This window comes from Tursiops truncatus, chromosome 1, assembly GCF_011762595.2.
Source record: "Tursiops truncatus isolate mTurTru1 chromosome 1, mTurTru1.mat.Y, whole genome shotgun sequence".
NCBI classification, from domain to species: Eukaryota; Metazoa; Chordata; class Mammalia; order Artiodactyla; family Delphinidae; genus Tursiops; species Tursiops truncatus.
Window position 1 is genome coordinate 87,165,062 of NC_047034.1, and position 19,090 is coordinate 87,184,151.

The following is a 19,090-nucleotide window of genomic DNA, read 5'->3' on the forward strand; positions in this document are numbered from 1 at the left end:
CTATTCTAAGTGGGAGTCACGGGCTTCCAAGGTGTCCATAGTACAAAAATACCTAAAAACTCCTGAAGCAGCGTGAGGAGACTTAGAGAAGAGACTAGGTTCAGTGAGGTACAGGGTCATAAGTCCAGGCTAGCCAAACTTAGCTAGGACCTTAGGCTGGACACATTCGGGGGAAAAGTTGTCAAAAAGAAGCAGAAGCAGCTGAAGCGGCCAATTAGAGCAGGCAGAGTGCAGTGCCTGGGGTCACACAGAACAACAGGACTAATGCTGTTAGTGGCTGTTCCCACAAGAAGGGGTCACAAGGTGAACTGGCTCCTGATCCAGACCCAGGTAGATTCCATCCTAGGCCCCTGAGTCTCCCTAACCCACAGACAACTTGTACCCCATCTACCTCATCTTCAGAACTCGCTGGATTTTTAAAACCAAGGACCAGGTTCCCATCAGTCCTTGAATCTTGAGTCCCCACCAAGTTACTTCCATCCCAATTGTCTAACTGAGGTTCCAATGACTGATCACGAGACCTCTTTATTCTACAACTGGAAGACGTAGTTAAATAGAAGACATGATTACAATGTATCAGAGACTATCAAGTACCTAAGAAGAAACATCCCACAACCTGGACCTGTCACCCGTGGTCACCCTGACACTGTCCACGTCACAAGCTCTCGCTCACAGCCGCTGCCCTTGAACTTACCCTTGAACGCGGCCCTGCTCTCTCCTTCAGCTTGCACCTTGTTCCTCTCCTTCCCCACACAGTGAGCTTCTAGGTAGATAGACCACCTTCCTCTCCTCCTTTCCCCTCCTCAGCCCTCTCCAGCCTCACTTCTCTTCCTACCCCACCAGTGAAACCACTTCCTCTAAGCTGCCCTTGTCCTCTAAATGCCAAGTACACAGCGGAAATTAACACCATATTGTTAAGTCAACTATACTTCAATAAAATTTTTTAATTAAAAGATAAAAAATAGGGTATTTCCTGGTGGTCCAGTGGTTAAGACTCCAGGTTCACTGCCGAAGGCCCAGGTTCAATCCCTGGTTGGGGATCTAAGATCCCACAAGCCATGAGGTGCGGCCAAAATAAATTAATTAATTCAATAAAATATTGTTTTTAAAAAATAAATAGGGACTTCGCCAGTGGTCCAGCGGCTGAGACTCTGCACTCCCAATCCAGGGGGTGCGGATTTGATCCTTGGTCAGGGAACTAAGATCCTGCGTACCACACGGCCAAAAAAAAAGAAAAGAAAGAAAAAAACTTAAATTAAAAAAGCAAAAAAAAAGCCGAATACAAAGCACCATTTTCAATCCACATCTGGCACACTTGCAGGTGTTGACACAGGCACCTACTCTTTCTTTAAATCCTTCTCTTACTTTTCATGACATTGTTTTCTCCAGGTCCCCCCACCCTTCTCAATCTCCTCCAGAGATGCCCTGGGGCTGCACTCCCACTAGCCCCCTGTCCCTCCACCCGCACCCAAGGGAGCTTCACAGCCACCTACGTTCTGATGACCCTTGACTTTTCTCCACCCCGACCACCCCAGCTCCTGCCTGTCTAGCCAGCAGCCCATTGGATGTCACACGCTGCTAGCCGGGCACCTCACTTTCACATGCCCCTTCCTCCAGCATCCTTTATCACTCTCACGCCTAAACCCACTCATATTGCTCAGGGTTCTTAGTTGCAAATAACAGAGTCAGTCCGCTGGCTTAAGCAAAAGGGAATTAATAAAGATTAGTAAGTAGTTCACTGAATGGCTTGGGGTCTGGAGAAACAGGATGGAGCTTCACATCCAGGAACAGTGCCCAGAACCACACCACAGAATCGGCTAACAAGGAAAGTGTCTCCCCCGGGGCAGATCGGCTGACATCCAGGCCCCACGCAGAGCCACTTTCTTCCTGCTGCTTCGTTCCTACAGAAGGGAAGGCACACGTGGGCTGGTTACAGGGCGCAGGTCCCACACGTGCCCTTCTGCAAGGACCCTGGGAAGTAATCAACTCATAACTGAACACAGGGAAGGTGTTCAAAGCTCTCGCGCAGCTACAAAGCATGGGTGCCCGCCGCCCCATCTTTCCTGTTGTGTTCCCTTCTCCAATAGTGACACCGCAACACACTCAGTGGCCCAACCTGGGAGTTTCCTAGATTCCTGAATTTCCCTGCTTTCATCAGTCATGTCATCCTGTCACTCAGCCCTCCCCTGGACCTCAGACTCTACCACCATTTCCGTCTTCACCACCAGCATCTCCTAACATCTTCCTGACTGGCCCCCTCCTTCCAGGCTTACCCATCTTCCATACAGCCCAGAGATCTGGTCTTCACTCAAAGTTCTCCAAGGAGTCCTCACCAACCTCAGGATCAAGCCCAAACTCCTCGGGCCGGCAGCCAAGGGTATGAATGGCCCAGCCCTGCTCCCCCTCCAGCTTCATCTCCATCACCCCCACCCTCACACATTCCCCTTTCCAGCAACACAAAACCGCTCACAGCTCCTCCTTGGGCCAATCTGCTTTGTTCCTCCATACCTTCCACATGCTGGTCTCCTTCCTTCTTGTCTGGGTGTATAAGCCCTAGGTTCCCATCCCAGTCCGGCCACTTACTGATGGGTATAAACTTGCAGAAGTTATCACACCTCTCTGAACCTCAGTTTTCTCTTCTGAAAAATGAGAATGATACCCTCCTCCCAGGTGCATTGTGAAAAGTACATGACACAACGGGGCAGAGTGCTTAGACACTATTGCAGGTTGAAAGGTGGCCCCCAAAAGACATGACCCCATCCCACTCCAACCTGTGAATGTGACCTTATTTGGAAAAAGGGTTTTTGCAAATGTAATTAAGTAGAGGATCTTGACATGAGATCATCCTGGGTTACCCAGTGAGTCCTAACTCCAATGGCATGTGTCCTTATTAGGGAGAAAAGAGAAGGTCATGTGAAGATGGAGTTACGCTATCACAAGCCAAGGAATGCTAAGAGCTACCAGCAGCTAGAAGAGGCAAGGGAAGATTCTCCCCCAGAGCCTAGGAGGGCAAATGGCCCTGCCAACACCTTGATTTCAGACTTCTGGCCTCCAGAACTGTGAGAGAATACATTCCTGCTGTTTTAAGCCATCAGGTTTGGGGCAACTTGTTAGGCAGCCGTAGGAAACTAGCACAGACACTCACGCAAAGGCTATCCATCTCTTTCTGTTCCTCATCTCTTCCAGCGGGGGTCCCATCAGGGATGCTCCTGGAATGGGGACCCACACGGCCAGGTTCTGGCCACCCGACAGCACATCAAAACACCCCATTTCCTCTACAAGCAATCGCCACAGAGATGGCCTCTCTGAAGAGCACGTTTGAATAGAGACATTGCTCTGCCCTCACCTTGGGAAGTGAACAGGCTTCTCAGACGGTCCAGAGCAAGTGAACCCAGGGGACCAGAAATAAACAGATAGTCCACCAGCTTCACCGCTCAGGGGTCAGGCAGGATGACTAGTTCTCATTTATCTTGGCTTCTTGAAGACGCCCCAGGAATTTACAGCTTATGTTTGTTTGTTTATTTCTTTTTCTTTTTTTAAAATTTATTTATCTTATTTATTTATTTTTGGCTGGGTTGGGTCTTCACTGCTGCAAGCGGGCTTTCTCCAGTTGCAGTGAGCAGGGGCTACTCTTCGTTGCAGTGTGCGGCCCTCTCATTGTGGTGGCTTCTCCTGTTGTGGAGCACGGGCTCCAGGCTCACAGGCTTCAGTAGTTGCTGCATGTGGGCTTCAGTAGTTGTGGCTCGCGGGCTCCAGAGCGCAGGCTCAGTAGTTGTGGCGCACAGGCTTCACTGCTCCGCCGCATGTGGGATCTTCCCAGACCAGGGCTCGAACCCATGTCCCCTGCATTGGCAGGTGGATTCCTAACCACTGTGCCACCAGGGAAGCCCCTGTTGGTTTATTTCGTAACCTCGTCTAAGAAAAAGGAACACTTTTTTCCTCATGGAAATCTGAGGGCCCGGTGGCATCTGATTATTTTGACTAAACCCCTCCATCACGATTCCTCAGGGTCTACATAGGAGCTTAAAGTCCCAGGCATTGTAAGGACACTGGTGTCACTGCCCAGAGTTACGATAGGCCCAGGCTGGCCGACGGCGTCTGGGAGAAGCCAGCTATGGGAAGGAGAGGCCTTCGTTCCACTCTCGCCAGCATCCACTGTAGGTACCCCTTGGCATTTTCACTCTCAAGTCTGAGTCCCAAGGCAACTTAGTGTCTCCCTACCTCCTCACTCCACAGAGAAGGAGCTCAGCTCAGAAGGGTTATGGAATCTCCTGAAGCCACATCACAAGACGGCAGCAGAGTCCAAACTCTCCATCCAGCTATGGCAGAGGAAGAAGAGAAGGAGGTGTAGAACGAAGAAGCCTGGTTTTGGATCCTGGCTCTGCCACTTACATTAGCCAGGATTCCCTCACTCCTCCCCTCCCGTGTTTTTGAGACGCCCAAAGGGAGAGGGCGTGCTAACACACTTGCCAACTGTGATGTCTTTCCCGGAAGTGGGACATCGGTCCTCAGCCCAGAGGGAACCCCCATCATTTAGGTCTAAAGTCGAAAACGACAGTAACATGACCATCTTCTCAGGTCTTGGGGTTGGGACTCTTGTTAAAGAAAATCCGTGTTGGTTTGGCAGAAGCCTGGAAAGGAGGCGGCCATGCCCGCCCATCATAAGCCATGCTTGTACCGTCTCAGTGCCTGGCCACATTATTCCATCCTATGGCTCCTCCCCTGTCCCACTCTGGGGCTCTCCCACCCACCCACAAAGCCAGGTTTATTGCTGTCCAGTCCAGCCCTTTCCCTGCTCCATGGAGGTTCATATTCGAGGGACTCTGGGGCACAAGAGGGACAGGACAGCAAGGGGCCTTGAGCCCAGAGGCTTGCTCCACGGTCTGGACTTAGGGAGAATGCCTGGGGGCCCTTGTCTCTTAGACTGTGTTCCCAAACTGTGGGGATCCGAGTTGAATTTGAAGGTTAGATGATGGGCAGGAGAGTTTCCTACCCCACCTGCCTTACAGTCCTTGGGTCCCACCCAGAAGTGCTGCCTGCTAATCTCCTGACCACCTGTCTCCCCAGACAGCCCATGAGTTGTCCCTTCTCCCACCACCCTCACCCCTCAGCTTCCAGACCCTCTAGCCCTAGGTGGCAGAGTCCCAGAATCTGCGCTGGCTCCCCATCTCACCACAGGCGCATTTGTAGCCAGAGGGGGTATGTGGGCTGTTTTAGGGGAGGTCTTGAAATGGCAACCAAGTGAGGGAGAGGTGAGGGGGCTTTAGATGCTTAGCCTGGAAAAGCAGGCAGGAAGGCGACCTCAGTAGCACTCCATTACTGAGCCGTCTACAGTATCACCTGATTTAATGCTTACCACAGTCCTGAGGAGGTATCATTACCCACTTCATAGCTGAGAAAATGGAAGCTTGGTAATTATCCAAGTCAAACAGATGGCAAGTCACAGGGCTGGAATCTGACCCCAAGTCTGACTTTAAACGCCTACTCCTGACCGCCATGCTACACGGCCTCTTACGTAGGAGAAAGGCTGCTAGAAGGAAGGTGGCTGAAGCTCGCTCTGCGTTGCTTCAGAGGGCGAAAAGCGGGATGACAGTGTGGAAGTTACTGGGAGAAGGTTTGAGCCCAGGACAAGGAAGACGATTCCAGCAGGTAGAGATATGAGATGCACAGAGGCAGGGAGCCTCTTGTTTCCAGATGTGTTCAGAACAGGAACACGGCTTACTGTCTGGGAGAGAGGCAGAGACAATTCTTGCCTTTGGTAGCTTTTAAGATCCTAAGAGACTGAATATACAAATGGGCAGTGGCCAGACCATATATAAAAACAGAACTCTGACCCCCAATATCTGAAGCCACCAGCCCAGGAACTCACCCCTTAGCTAGAGTAACTGGCCCAGGAAGCCGGATAGAAGTCAGGCTTGTAGGAAGCGTGCTTGCTGTCTCTAGCAATAGTCCAAGAAGCCCAACGATAACCTGCATAAACAATCAGCTCCAGATGCCCAGGACTGGATTAATAACGAACAGCTTCCCTAATTTTTGACCAACCAGAGAAAGTCAAATATACTCCCCTAGCCAATCACACAGGATGCCCCCTGTCGGCTCACCTACAGCTTCCCTCAGCCAGCGGTCTCCAAACAGGGCACACCTGAAGCCATCTTTTTCCCACTATAGAGCTTTCCCACTCTTCTGCCTGCCTTTGTGTCCCTGCCAAAACCCAAGGCTGGTGGCTGACTCCCTTGCAATAGTAAGCTCAGAATAAATAGTCTCTGCTTTCCTCCTTTGGTCTTTGTTCATTTCCACAGTCCTTGCGAATGCTAAGGGTCAAATGTCTGAGTGTGTGTATGAGACAGGGAGAGAGATGTGTCTGTGATTTTATGTCTGTGTCCGATGGTGCACAGTCAGTTACATACACAGAAACCTCCTGTTATTCTTGCTTGGTGAGCCCTGCTCCTAGGCCCAGCTCACTGATTTTCTGGACCTTGGACAAGTCCCTCATAGCAGGCTCTGTTGGGGCCTCATGACGGATGTCACATCCCCTGGGCTTGTCTCTGATTTCAGGGTCAGCTGAGATGGAAAGTTCCACACGAGCTCAGATTTACCTGTGCTGACAGGGTCGGTCTCCGGAAGACCACTTCTTCCCATCTGAGACCCCAACATCTTCTCTGCCCTGCAGGAGCTCAGCCTGCAAGTACAGGGAGTTAATTTCTACCCAGTCCCAGGAAGCCTTCAACCAGGAGGATGGGAGCCAGCCGATAAATGCTCCAACCAACCTAGAAGACCCTGGAAGAATCCAGGCTGTATCAGAGAGAACACATTTTTCATTAGCATTCCCTCCTTCCCTGCCTCCTTTCCCCTACTCCTCACTCCTGTTTGCTAGAATCACCTCCCAAATAAACCACCAGCAACCACATGTTTGTCTCAGCCTCTGCTTCTGGGGAAACCCAAGTCAGCTTGCCACTCACCATCTTCAGACTTCATCTACATCCTCCACAAAATAGGAGTTTGCAGACGCTGTGCCTCAGGGACTCTCCTGGGGGAGGGGGAGCTCCCACGGCTAGTGAGGTCCAGCCAAGGGCCCCTACCCTGTCCCGCAGAGCAGCTACCCTCAGCTGTCACATCCTGGGGTTCCATGTCAGTTCACTTTTTCAAAGGACTTGTGCTTTGACTTGTTAAAAGACCACTGGGCAACTGGTCTTGAATATTCCCTTAAAGCCCTAGAGGTAGTTCTAGAAAGGAGAGCCCAGTCCCCCAGGACACCTGCTGAGGTGGAGTCCCCTCATCTGAGTGGCATTACTGAGGCCTCCTCTCCATGGACATGCTCAGAGCCCTCTGCCTGTCTAGCCATGAGGTTACATCAGAAATACTGTATGCTAACACATATATATGGAATCTAAAAAAAAAAAAAAAAAAAGGTTCTGAAGAACCTAGGGGCAGGACAGGAATAAAGATGCAGACGTAGAGAATGAACTTGAGGGGGAAGGGTAAGCTGGGACGAAGTGAGAGAGTGACATGGACATATATACACTACCAAATGTAAAATAGCTAGCTAGTGGGAAGCAGCTGCATAGCACAGGGAGATCAGCTCGGTGCTTTGTGTCCACCTAGAGGGGTGGGATAGGGAGGGTGGGAGGGAGATGCAAGAAGGAGGAGATATGGGGGTATATGTATACATATAGCTGATTGACTTTGTTATACAGCAGAAACTAACACACCAATGTAAAGCAATTACACTCCAGTAAAGATGTTAAAAAAAAAAAAAAAAAAAGAAGCATGGGGTTAGTATGTGCCCTTGGCTGGATGTTTCCAGCAAATTTCTGAACATTCCTATCTGGGATGGATTTCTTCTTCCCATAAGAGTATCTCCCAGGCACCAGAAATCTCTCTGGTTCATGAACTGGTTGGTTCCCCTATAAATGTCAAAGCCACCCATCTATGAGAGCCTAGCAATGTCTTTGAAGTGGCAGCAGCCATAAACAGGCTCGTGCTGCCTTGCTAACAGCAGGGCAGGGAGGTCTGGGAGACAGTTGGGCGACTTCAGCCTGCTTGCACTCTAATTACTCCCAGCTCAGCAAGAGGATGGCCCAGAGATGGAGGACAAGGAAGGCAATTGCTAACAGTCAGAGGCCCAGAAACAGGGAAACCTGTGGTGGGCCAGACCCCCTTTCCTGGGCAGCTGGAGAGATTTCCTCCCCTTTGTGCAGGTCAGAGCAGGGTCCTCTGGAGAGGAAAGCCCGGCGATCAGTACTCCCAGACAGTTCCCATCTGGTCCAGTCCACACAAGCAAATTCCTAGGTATAGATGGAGCTTGAGCCAAAGGAAACTCAGGGTCAGGAGGAAGGTTGGTAGAGAGCCCCTGAGTGGCTAGAGCCCCTAATCCTGCCCCTGAGTTCTCGGAGGGGGGTCTCCTCTGGTCCTTGGTTTTCCATCCATGGAATGAGGTGGACGTCCCTCTGAAAGTCACAGACTGTTAGCATAGCAGCAGCTCAGAGGTCTTCCTTCACTTTGACAAGAGGCAGGGGACTTGCTGGGCTGGGTTGTAGTGGAACCTACAGTGAGGGCCGGGACTCCTGCCCCAGCCCGGCATGCCTCCGCCTCCCAGCATGGACCCTCCTGAGTCTGACTCTGCCGGCCAGCTTTCTTCTTGCCAGACTCCTGCTCAGCCGGCACTCCCAGGTCACTACCAAAAACTGGTTTCATGGCCCCTCTTGTTAACTCAAGGCATCTGCCCTAGCCTCTCATCACCTAGCCTCTCAGGTAGGTAGGTGACACCCAAACCAAGGGACAGCACTATTACAAACCGACCTCCTTAAAAAGTTATTTCGGGCTTCCCTGGTGGCGCAGTGGTTGAGAGTCTGCCTGCCAATGCAGGGGACACGGGTTTGTGCCCCAGTCCGGGAGGATCCCACATGCCGCGGAGCGGCTGGGCCCGTGAACCATGGCCGCTGAGCCTGCGCATCTGGAGCCTGTGCTCTGCAACGGGAGAGGCCACAACGGTGAGAGGCCTGCGTACCGAAAAAAAAAAAAAAAAAAAAAAAAAGAAGCTATTTCTATGTGAAAAATGAATGGTGCTTTTATTTCACAATGTATACAAACATCAAATCATTACATGGTACACTTGAAACTAATATAATGTTATATGTCAATTATATCTTGAGAAAAAGAAGAAAGAAAGAAAAAAAACAAAGACAGAAACAAGAAAGAAAGGAAGAAAGAAAGAAAGAAAGAAAAAAGGAAAATAATCAGTGCTCTAGAGCAGTTTTTCAAACTGTTTTACTATGATTTACCTTAAGAAATAAATTATAGCCCAGCACCCACAAGTATGGATGTATGTTTATATAAAATTGAAAGCTTTCATTCAGTAATACTCATTCTTGTCACATGCAATGCACTCTGATATTTTCTGATACTCTAGTCTGTTTCATCCTTTAATGCTTGTTGCAACTCTTTAGTCAGGGATCAGTAAACTTTTTCTGTAAAGGTCTAGTTAGTAACTCTTTAAGACTTTGAGGACCATATAATCTCTGCTGTAACTACTCAAGGTTTCCATTGTGGTGGGAAAGCTGCCATAGACGACAGGAAAGAAATGGGCCCTGCTGTGCTCCAATAAAACTTTATTTACAAAAATGGGTGGTGGGCTGAATTTGGCCTATGGGCCATAATGTAACCTGATTTCATGACCACCAATGGGTTAAACCATAGTTTGAAAAACACTGCTCTAGGAGACCATTTCCCACATCTTTCCTCCTAACAGAAACCAAATTTCGTTCAGTGTGTACCTCTTCTCCACGTAGCACAACCCCCAGGGAGCTTACAAACTGTGACTCAGGAAAGTGACGGTTACTCCTCGTACCAGCGCTGGGTATACATAGGTCAAATCAGCCCATCACGTCGCTCACCCAGTAACCACTGTGGCTCCAGGGTGGATGCAGGACTTAAGTTGGCCCAACCAGCCTAAAGAGAAGGACGTAAAGTCTGTGCTTGGAGAGTGTTTTGTTTCTCCCAGATGATACCCAGGGGCATGGTGCCTGTTTCTCCCGTCATTGGGATTGGAGGATTCGGCCTATCAAGGTAACCAGTCTTCAGAAAAATCCAGTGCCGAGGATGACAGAGCGGAAAGATGAAAAGAATCTGGATCCCTGATTTGACCACATGTTAAGTTGCTTGAAGTCAGTGCCTTCTATTTCTGGTGGCCAAAAGTACCCTGACACCAGGGCTGCCCGTCAGGGGGCTTGGGCCTCCATCCACAGATGGAACCTTGGTCCATTCCAAACAGGTTCAAGCTTCTGGCGAAAGACCCATCCTCACTCTAAGCAGCTGAGGCCTCAAGCCTCCACATCCACGGACCAGTGCCCCCTCCCCCAGCGGTACCCACGCTACAGAAACCAGTGGCCTTCAGGGCGTTGTAGGCTCTGAGTCTTCCCTTATACATGCTGGGAAGAGTAGGTTGGCACACTCTGAAATCAGGACCAGCTCACTTCAATTTTTTATTTGAAAAAATAAAAAGGCCTCCCATTAGCCTTCAGCTGATGAAAGACAGGCTCAGCAGGAAATTTACATCTATCAAATGGGCTATTATTGGGTAAGTAAACAAGGAGGTCATTAGATTGGGGTGGTTCTGATGCCTTGGTAGCTACCTAAGCACCCCCAAACCTAAGTCAGAATCAATGTACTCGAAACTGAGAAAATGACACTTAGGGACAACCGATCACAAACAGCAACTGAGCTTTCCCAAGTCAGGCAACTGCTTCAGCTACAGCCAAGCAAGTAATTCCTTCATTTTGCTTCAACATCTTCTCTATAAAAAGTTTGCCCCTAGCTCCTGTCAGTGGTGTGCTCTTAACCACCTTTGGTTTTGTGCTGCCTGATTCGGATGGATATATGTTCAAATACGCTCGAAAATTTTTAATGTGCCTCAGTTTCTTTTTAACACGGAACGGAAACTCTTAATTTAAATGGGAGATATCGGACATCCAAGCTGACGCTCCCCTTTGACCCGGGAAAGAGTTTCTCATTCAGGCTGCTAAGAGCAAGGATAAAACAGAGTATTTAACACTGAACTGTGCATTCAAAAGATAATTAAAATGATAAATTTTATGTTATGTATATTTTACCACCAAAAAGGAAAAGGAGAAGCAGGGAAAAGAGATAAGTGAGGGGTTGTGAGGGCAGCAGGGCAAGGAGAGAGCATGTTGACATCCTACATAACCTCCTTAGAAAGGCAGCCATGAAATACTCCTGTGAGTCTGTTTACATGACTTCATTTCCAGGAAGGCCTGGGTGGGGACTGGCTCTGGGGACATTAGGCTGATGAACTGGAAATACGGGGAAAGGCCCGGGACTGAGTCAGTAGCAGCAACCAAAGCCAGACCCTTCCAGTAGGCCTCTTTCTCCCACGCCCCAGGCTTCCACGTCACACCCCTACCCCTACCAACACTGCCATGACCTGGGAGGCCAGGAGGAGCATCCTTTTATTTACTCATGTATGTATGTATGTATTTATTTTTATTGAAGTATAGTTGATTTACTATGTCGTGTTAGATTCAGGTATACAACAAAGTGATTCAGACAGATAGATACATACATACATACATACTCTTTTTTCATATTCTTTTCCATTATAGTTTATTGCATGCTATTGAATATAGTTCCCTGTGCTATGCAGTAGGTCCTTGGTGAGTATCTGTTTTATATACAGTAGTGTGTATCTGTTACTAATCCCAAACTCTTAATTTATCCCTTCTCCCTCTTTCCCCTTTAGTAACTATAAATTTGCTTTCTATGTCAGTGCCTCTGTTTCTGTTTTGTGAATAAGTTCATTTGTTTTGTTTTGTTTTGTTTTTTACATCTTTATTGGAGTATAATTGCTTTACAATGGTGTGTTAGTTTCTGCTTTATAACAAAGTGAATCAGTTATACATATACATATGTCCCCATATCTCTTCCCTCTTGCGTCTCCCTCCCTCCCACCCTCCCTATCCCACCCCTCTAGGTGGTCACAAAGCACCGAGCTGATCTCCCCGTGCTATGCGGCTACTTCCCACTAGCTATCTCTTTTACGTTTGGTAGTGTATATATGTCCATGCCTCTCTCGCGCTTTGTCACAGCTTACCATATTTTAGATTCCACCTATAAGTGGTATCATATGCTATTTGTCTTTCTCTTTCTGACTTACTTTACTTAGTATGATAATCTCTAGGTCCAGCCATGTTGCTGCAGATGGTATTATTTCATTCTTTTTTATGACTGAGTAGTATTCCATTGTATATGTGTACCACATCTTCTTTACCCAGGAGAAACAATCTATTGGGAAATTACTGTCAGCAGGCGCCATGACAGGAAGGGCAGGGAGGATGGAGAGGACTAAGAAAAATGCCAGGCTCACCAAAGCCCTTGACTTGTTTCCACCTCTAACTTGCAGGTTCCTACTAGGGCCAGGAGGAGGGAAAGGAGGAAAAGGATGCTCAGGTCCCAGCCATCTGAGGCAGGGGCTCTCTGGTTTCACTCAGATACTGATGCTTGTGAGGGACATCAGAAAAAAGGCACGATCTCCCCTCACTCCACCCAACAGCCCACCTGGCAAATGCGGGTCTCTAAGGGGATGGGCTCTGGTGTGCGAGCAGCGAGGCTGAGCTCAGGAAGCAGCTCCTCTCTGTTCTTGGTATTTGGGAGGAGAGAGGAGATGAGGTTAATAACAGTTATCCCTTTCATCAACTACATCCCCACTAAGCAGGGGAAGGAGCCCTGTAATTCCCTATGTCCCCATAATGACCGGCTATCTGCTCTTTCCTTCAGCTTCTACAGGCTGAACTGTGGCGGTTTCCCCTAAAAATGAAACTCCACCAAATATAACAAAACATGGGAGGTGGTCGAGGTCTCTCAATGCTAGGCAAGTAGAGTCATGGAATTAAGGTGCCCTATTTCAGAAAGAAAGAAAAATAATTTTTCTGGTTCTGGGAAGGACCCATGTGGGATTTCCAAAGAAAGTAGGAATTTAGAGATAGAGTCGAGTGAGGCCAGCAGCTAGGCAAGACTGCTGGGGGGCAAGTTCCATCTTCCTGCCCCTGATGGATAGCACCTCCTCAGCATGTTGACGCAAACACACACACACACACACACACACAGAGACTCATCTGAAGTGCTGCCCATCACTAACATTTTCAATTTCAGACCTGACAAGCCAGGCTTCCTGACAGCCGGCCCAGTATCCAATCTTCCTGACCGAGCTTCATCTCTGACTAGAGCCTCAGCAGTTTGTCCAGAAACGTACTTTAAGTGTGGGAGGCAGGAGACCAGAAGGACCAGGAGATGCACAGAAAATAAGAGATGAGATAGGGGGACTCCCAGCCTGGTCTCTCATTCATAACAGTATGTATTGAGCTCCTGCTGTGTTTCAGGCATTATCCCCAATAACCCCATGAAGTAGCTATTCTTGTGGGGAGCAGGGTACAGGGTGGTGGAAGGGGCATAAGCTTGGGAATCAGCTCTTGGATTCAACTACTGCTCTGTCATACATCAGGTGGAGAAGCTGGTGAGCAAACAGGCGATCCATTCCAGGAAACGGACAGGCTATCATCAAAGCACTAGGTTCAGCGGCGGCCAAAGGAACAGGCCCCTTGGAGGAGGGGGTGCTGGAGCCAGAGGCTGAGTGGAGTTCACTCAACAGACGTGGAGAGAAGAAGCTCCAGCCAGCACAAGTCATGTTTATGAAGGCAGAAAGACAGACAGAGCCCAGTGCATTTGGGGGCAGTGCACAGGGATACGGATTGGAAGTGACGAGCAGCAGGGATGAGACTGGAGCCTGGTCAGGCATGCTGATACAGGTAGATTTCTTCTTGTGGATGACGAAGAACTATTATATTTGAAGGAATCTTCAGGAAGGACGAGATGGATGAGCGGAGTCAAGTGTGGAGATGCTCTGTCAACCAGGAGGCTATGTCAATAGATGGGGTGAGAGTGGAGAAAGCCCAGCCTTAGGTGGCAGAGGTGGGGTGGGACCATGGGACAGACTTGAGAAACTTGTGGGTGTGAGAGTAGGGTGAAGGGGAAGGAAGAGTAGCAGATGATGGACGTTTGGAGAAATGTGTAGGAGTCGATGTAATTCACCAATTCAGGATGTGCAGGAGAAGGAACACGCATCGGTCAGGGTCCCCACAAGAAATGGGGAGGGACTCAAATTAGGACAGTGCAGGGAGAGTTTTCTCGTAAAAGTGTGTGTGGGCTTGGTGTAGGGGAAAGACAAGGGCTAGTGCAGCAACTTGGGGCTGGTAACGGCAGAGGGGAGGAGTTCCAGGCCAGAAGACAAGGGAGAAGACCGTTGCATAGACCAGAAGGAGAGAGCCACGTAGAGGAGTTCTCTTGAGAGGTTCTGCGACCTTCTGGCCAAGGGACTGCCAAACCAGGTGACCTCATCGGGAGCATGCCAGAGGAATAAATGCCTAGTTCCATTTTCTTCCTTTCCTCCAGTGGTGTGAGGGACCTACTAGCCAAAGCCAACTGGAGACCAGCCAGCACGGGAGCCCATGGTTGCCATTCCCCAGGTCAGCCTCCAGGAGGCAAAGCAAGGCAAAGAAGTGGGGGAGTGGACCTGAGGAGCAAAGAGCAGATTCGAGGGGTGCAGCACTCTGCCGTCTCTGCTGCTCGTCACTGTGTGGCCTCGGCCAAGTCACTGAACCTCTCTGATCCTCACAGAGAGGTTGGGCCTGAATACTTAGGAGTCATCGGTGGAAAGGTAGACACCTTGGCATGGCCGCCATTTCCTAGAGAATGTGTAGTAGGGGCAGAGAGACTGGGGACCTGGGGGAGGTTGAGGAAGGAGCCCAGGGAAGGACACTGGGAAGGAGCAACCAGAGAGTGGGCAGCATCCTCCTCTGGCCTCCTCAGCACTTATCCCTCAACCTCTCTCACTGGATTTTGTTGTCACTGTTTCCACGTGGCTCCAGTCAAAGTGTGAGCACCTTTGTCCCCACCCCCCAGCCCAACTAGGCTGACACCTACTCAGTCCTCGTGGGTTGAGTGACTAAGTCAAAACACTGAAGAATCTGCTTCTGAGAACTGGGGGACTGGTCAGTGGGCTCCAGCAGAAGGTAGAAGACAACCTGGGGTTGGAGTCAGGATCTCAGGCTGAGGAATGACCCCAAGACCTTGCGTCCACTCGATGGACACCTACTAGGGATTGTGAAAAGGAAATCAAAATGGAGTCGGTTTTGGTAAGTGAGCTCTCTAAAACAGAGCCAGGAGGCCTCTGAGGAAGTGTGACTTATGCACGTCCCAGCCTGGGTGGAAGCTGACCTTTTGACCACTTAGTGTCCTGACAAAGTCATCCAGAACTTCTGCCAGAAACTCAAGATGCTTATCAGACCCTTACCCTAAAACAACCTGTGATGGTCTATCCCTGAAGGACAAATATTTCCTTTCTTGTGTCAGAAGGCAGCCTCATGGCTCTTGCCTTTATAAGCCCCTGATTGTTTTTATTTCCCCAGAACACTTTTTCAGTTTTACCCAAATCTTTCTCCCAAACTGCAATTCTTAAGACCCCAAATAAAGTTCTTTGTCCTTTGCAGCCTTGATATTGGTTATTGTGCAATAGGATTACCACGTGACCGGCACTGTGCTCAAGACTAGAGGCTCTGACCTGTGCTCAGAGAGATGGCCACCAGGGTAAGTGTGACAGTTCCCCACAACAGAGCCGTCCACATGGCCTCACTGAGCGCAGACCGTTGTTAGTGGGATGTGGGCCGGGGCCGGGGGGGGCGGGGTGTGGTATCAGGCAGGTTGGAAGGTGAGGGAAGTTGAAAAGCATCCTGGGAATGAGCAGAGCCTGATTTTGGAGGGAGGGGGGAGCGTGCGGGGGAATGTGCAGAAATGAACTCAGTTTAGTGTTTAGTTTAAAGTTTTTTTTTAATTTAGTTAAAAATTCAATGCAAGAAGGAGTGAGAGACCAGATTCGGTGGGTAAGCAGGCAGGAGTTCATGAAGGAACTGAATGCCCAAACTTGGACTTTTAATCAAATTCAAGGCAATGGGGACCCCTGAAGGGTTTTGAGAGGAGAAGAACATAGTCAGGTGTGCTCTGAGTGGCCTGCTGCAGAGGGAAGGTTAGCAAGCATCACCCAGATGGTCATTATAACAATACGTACTGTGAAAACCTTCTTTGAGTACAGCTTTTGCACTTGCAGATGCTAGCAAGGTCCCAACCCCCCTGGCTGGGATGCAAAGTCCAGGTCCCTGGTGAGGGCGAAAACACGAGAAAGAAAAAATGAAACAGTTCGTCTTCTCCTACTAGGAACCCATCCACCTGGAAGAGCTAATATAAGCGCAAGACCCAACACAGCCCTCCTGCCCTTTCTGGGCTCTGCCATTAAAAACCCAAAAGGCTGTGGTCTGTGAGTTGCCGTGAGGAAGCAAATGGTTGTTTCCCAGTCCCCGGAAAAGAGTGAGCTCCACAGTCCCTCACACAGGATGAGCCATGGAAACGCGTGGAAAGTAAAAACTCAGGGTGGTCCGAACACGGCGATGGTGGAGCATCAGAGCAGACAGCTGCAGGAGCCACCTGCCCGCGCAGCCCGTGAGGACACAGAGGCAGGGCCTCACAGAAAGGAAGCAGGTATCATTTCCAGCCGGTGCTGACTGAACAATACAATAAATGGAAGCTGCTCTATATTGGGTCATAAATCTGAGCTGGCCAATTGCCCACTGAAATAAGTCAGCTGCGTCCTCCTGGAGAGCCCCGGGGGGCCCCTGGCCCAGTGCAGGCCCTGCATGACTCTCTTCTTCTCATGAAAGAATAATCCTTCAATTTCTGAAGCCGCAGAGAGTATGTGGGTGATTGTTTTAGTATTATTCTTCAACCCATGTTGAAATATTTCATTAAATAAAAGCAGTTAAATTAAAAACAAATAATTCTCTTGGCGGCATATTGGGGACCCTCTTCAGCCGAGGGACATCTTCTACTTTCCTCTATTTTTTTTTCTCATGTAAGAGTTACCGACTGGGGCTTCCCTGGTGGCGCAGTGGTTGAGAGTCCGCCTGCCGATGCAGGGGACACGGGTTCGTGTCCCGGTCCGGGAGGATCCCACATGCCACGGAGCGGCTGGGCCCGTGAGCCATGGCCGCTAAGCCTGCGCGTCCAGAGCCTGTGCTCTGCAATGGGAGAGGCCACAACAGTGAGAGGCCCGCGTACCGCAAAAAATTAATAATAATAATAAGAGTTAGCAAATGAAGATAACTTTTCTTGAGAACATCTTGAGATCAGCAGGGTACGGAGTGGCACAGTTGAATCATTTAAAGTAGGGGGTCTTGGGAAGCACAGCCAGCCAGGGGTCACTACCCGACACGAGGGCATGGGCCAGCTGCAAATCACCAGGGACAGAGCTCTGCCCCTTGCCTACCCTCAGGAAGAAGGAAACCCCAGCCCCGCTTCAAGCTGCCCTGCCTAGAGATGGAAAAAGTCCTAGGGCTGGATGAGGAACAGGCAGGAACAGAGGCTGCCTGTGGCAACGTGAGAAGAGTCATATCAAGTCTTAAATCAGAAAATGGTAAGAGCAGAAAAAGACGCGTGGCTCTCCTTAACCCAACTTCCTCCATCTCCCTCCACCTTTCTGGGTTAGTTTCTGATGTACAGCAAGGTGTATACATATTCTTTTTCATAGCCTTTTCCATTATGGTTTTTACTACAGGATAGTGAATATAGTTCCCTGTGCTATACAGTAGGACCCTGTTGTTTATAGTAGTGTGTATCTCTTAATCCCAAACTCCTAATTTATCCCTCCCCACTCTTTCCCCTTTGATAACTATAAATTTGTTTTCTATGTCTCTGCATCTGTTTCTGTTTTGTAAGTTCATTTGTATCATGTTTTAGATTCCACATATAAGTGATATCATGTGATATTTGTCTTTCTCTTTCTGATTTTCTTCACTTAGCATGATCATCTCTAGGTCCATTCATGTCACCTCAAATGGCATTTTTTCATTCTTTTTTTAATGGCTAATAGTCCATTGTATACATATCTAACATCTTCTTTAGCCATTCATCTGTTGATGGACATTTAGGTTTCTTCCATGTCCTGGCTATTGTAAATAGTGCTGTTATGAACATTGGGGTACATGTACCTTTTTGAATTAGACTTTTCTCCGGATACATACCCAGGAGCGGGATTGCTGTATCATATGGCAAATCTATTTTTAGTTTTTTAAGGAACCTCCATACTCTGCCCTCATTCTTATTGGGAAAAACAAACAGACAAACAAAAAAGGAAATCCTCCCTATGATTATAAACTAATTCAGGAAAGTCAAATGATTTCATTCCATACGCCAATGCTGATTGATTATAATGGCTGCCTAGAGGAATGTGTTGAGACTGGGTCTGAAGTCATCTCTGGGCTCCGTGGGAGAGAGCGCCGGCACTGACTGGTGGTGTCTGTCATGCGTACAGGATGGGAAACTGTTGGCACACGTGCCATGTATTTTCTAATCACGGGACTCTGTTCAGAAATAATCCATTTATACTGGATTTATCCTTGAAAATATCAATGAGATAACAGCCGAAGGCTCAGGATCAAGGCAGTTTCGACTCCTAATAGGAGGCCCCAGTTATGTTTTTGTCTCTAATCACAGAAATGAATTCTAGCAGTGCATTTAGCCTCCTGGTTCAGGTCAACGAGTTGCAATTACAGTTCTTCCTTTGAGAGCTATAGATTGTTGGTGCTGGGAATGGGGTTATGACTCATCAACGTTTTCCCCAGCTCTAGTGGTTCATGAAATAAACTGCTTAAAACAAACAAACAGGGCTTCCCTGGTGGCGCAGTGGTTGAGAGTCTGCCTGCCAATGCAGGGGATGCGGGTTCGTGCCCCGGTCTGGGAAGATCCCACATGCCGCGGAGGGGCTGGGCCCATGAGCCATGGCCGCTGAGCCTGCGCGTCCGGAGCCTGTGCTCTGCAACGGGAGAGGCCACAACAGTGAGAGGCCCGCGTACCGCAAAAAAAAAACACCCTTTGGCAAAGAGGTCAGGGCTGAACCTTGGAAAGGCTGCCCAGGAACCTTGCCTCCTGGACTGCCAATCCTTTCTAAGGACGTGCCCCCCCTGGACGGAGGCCA

The 19,090-nt window shown here is 49.1% G+C and overlaps 1 long non-coding RNA gene across 1 annotated transcript in view; it reads right to left on the reverse strand.

The window, feature by feature from the left end:
• Positions 1 to 15,717: 15,717 nt before the first annotated feature.
• The window catches only part of LOC109547371 (uncharacterized), a 39,338-nt gene continuing 35,965 nt past the window's right edge, over positions 15,718 to 19,090 (reverse strand). The window contains exon 6 of the long non-coding RNA XR_012334018.1: positions 15,718 to 16,220. This is a non-coding gene — a long non-coding RNA (uncharacterized lncRNA). The remainder of the gene's footprint in view (positions 16,221 to 19,090) is intronic.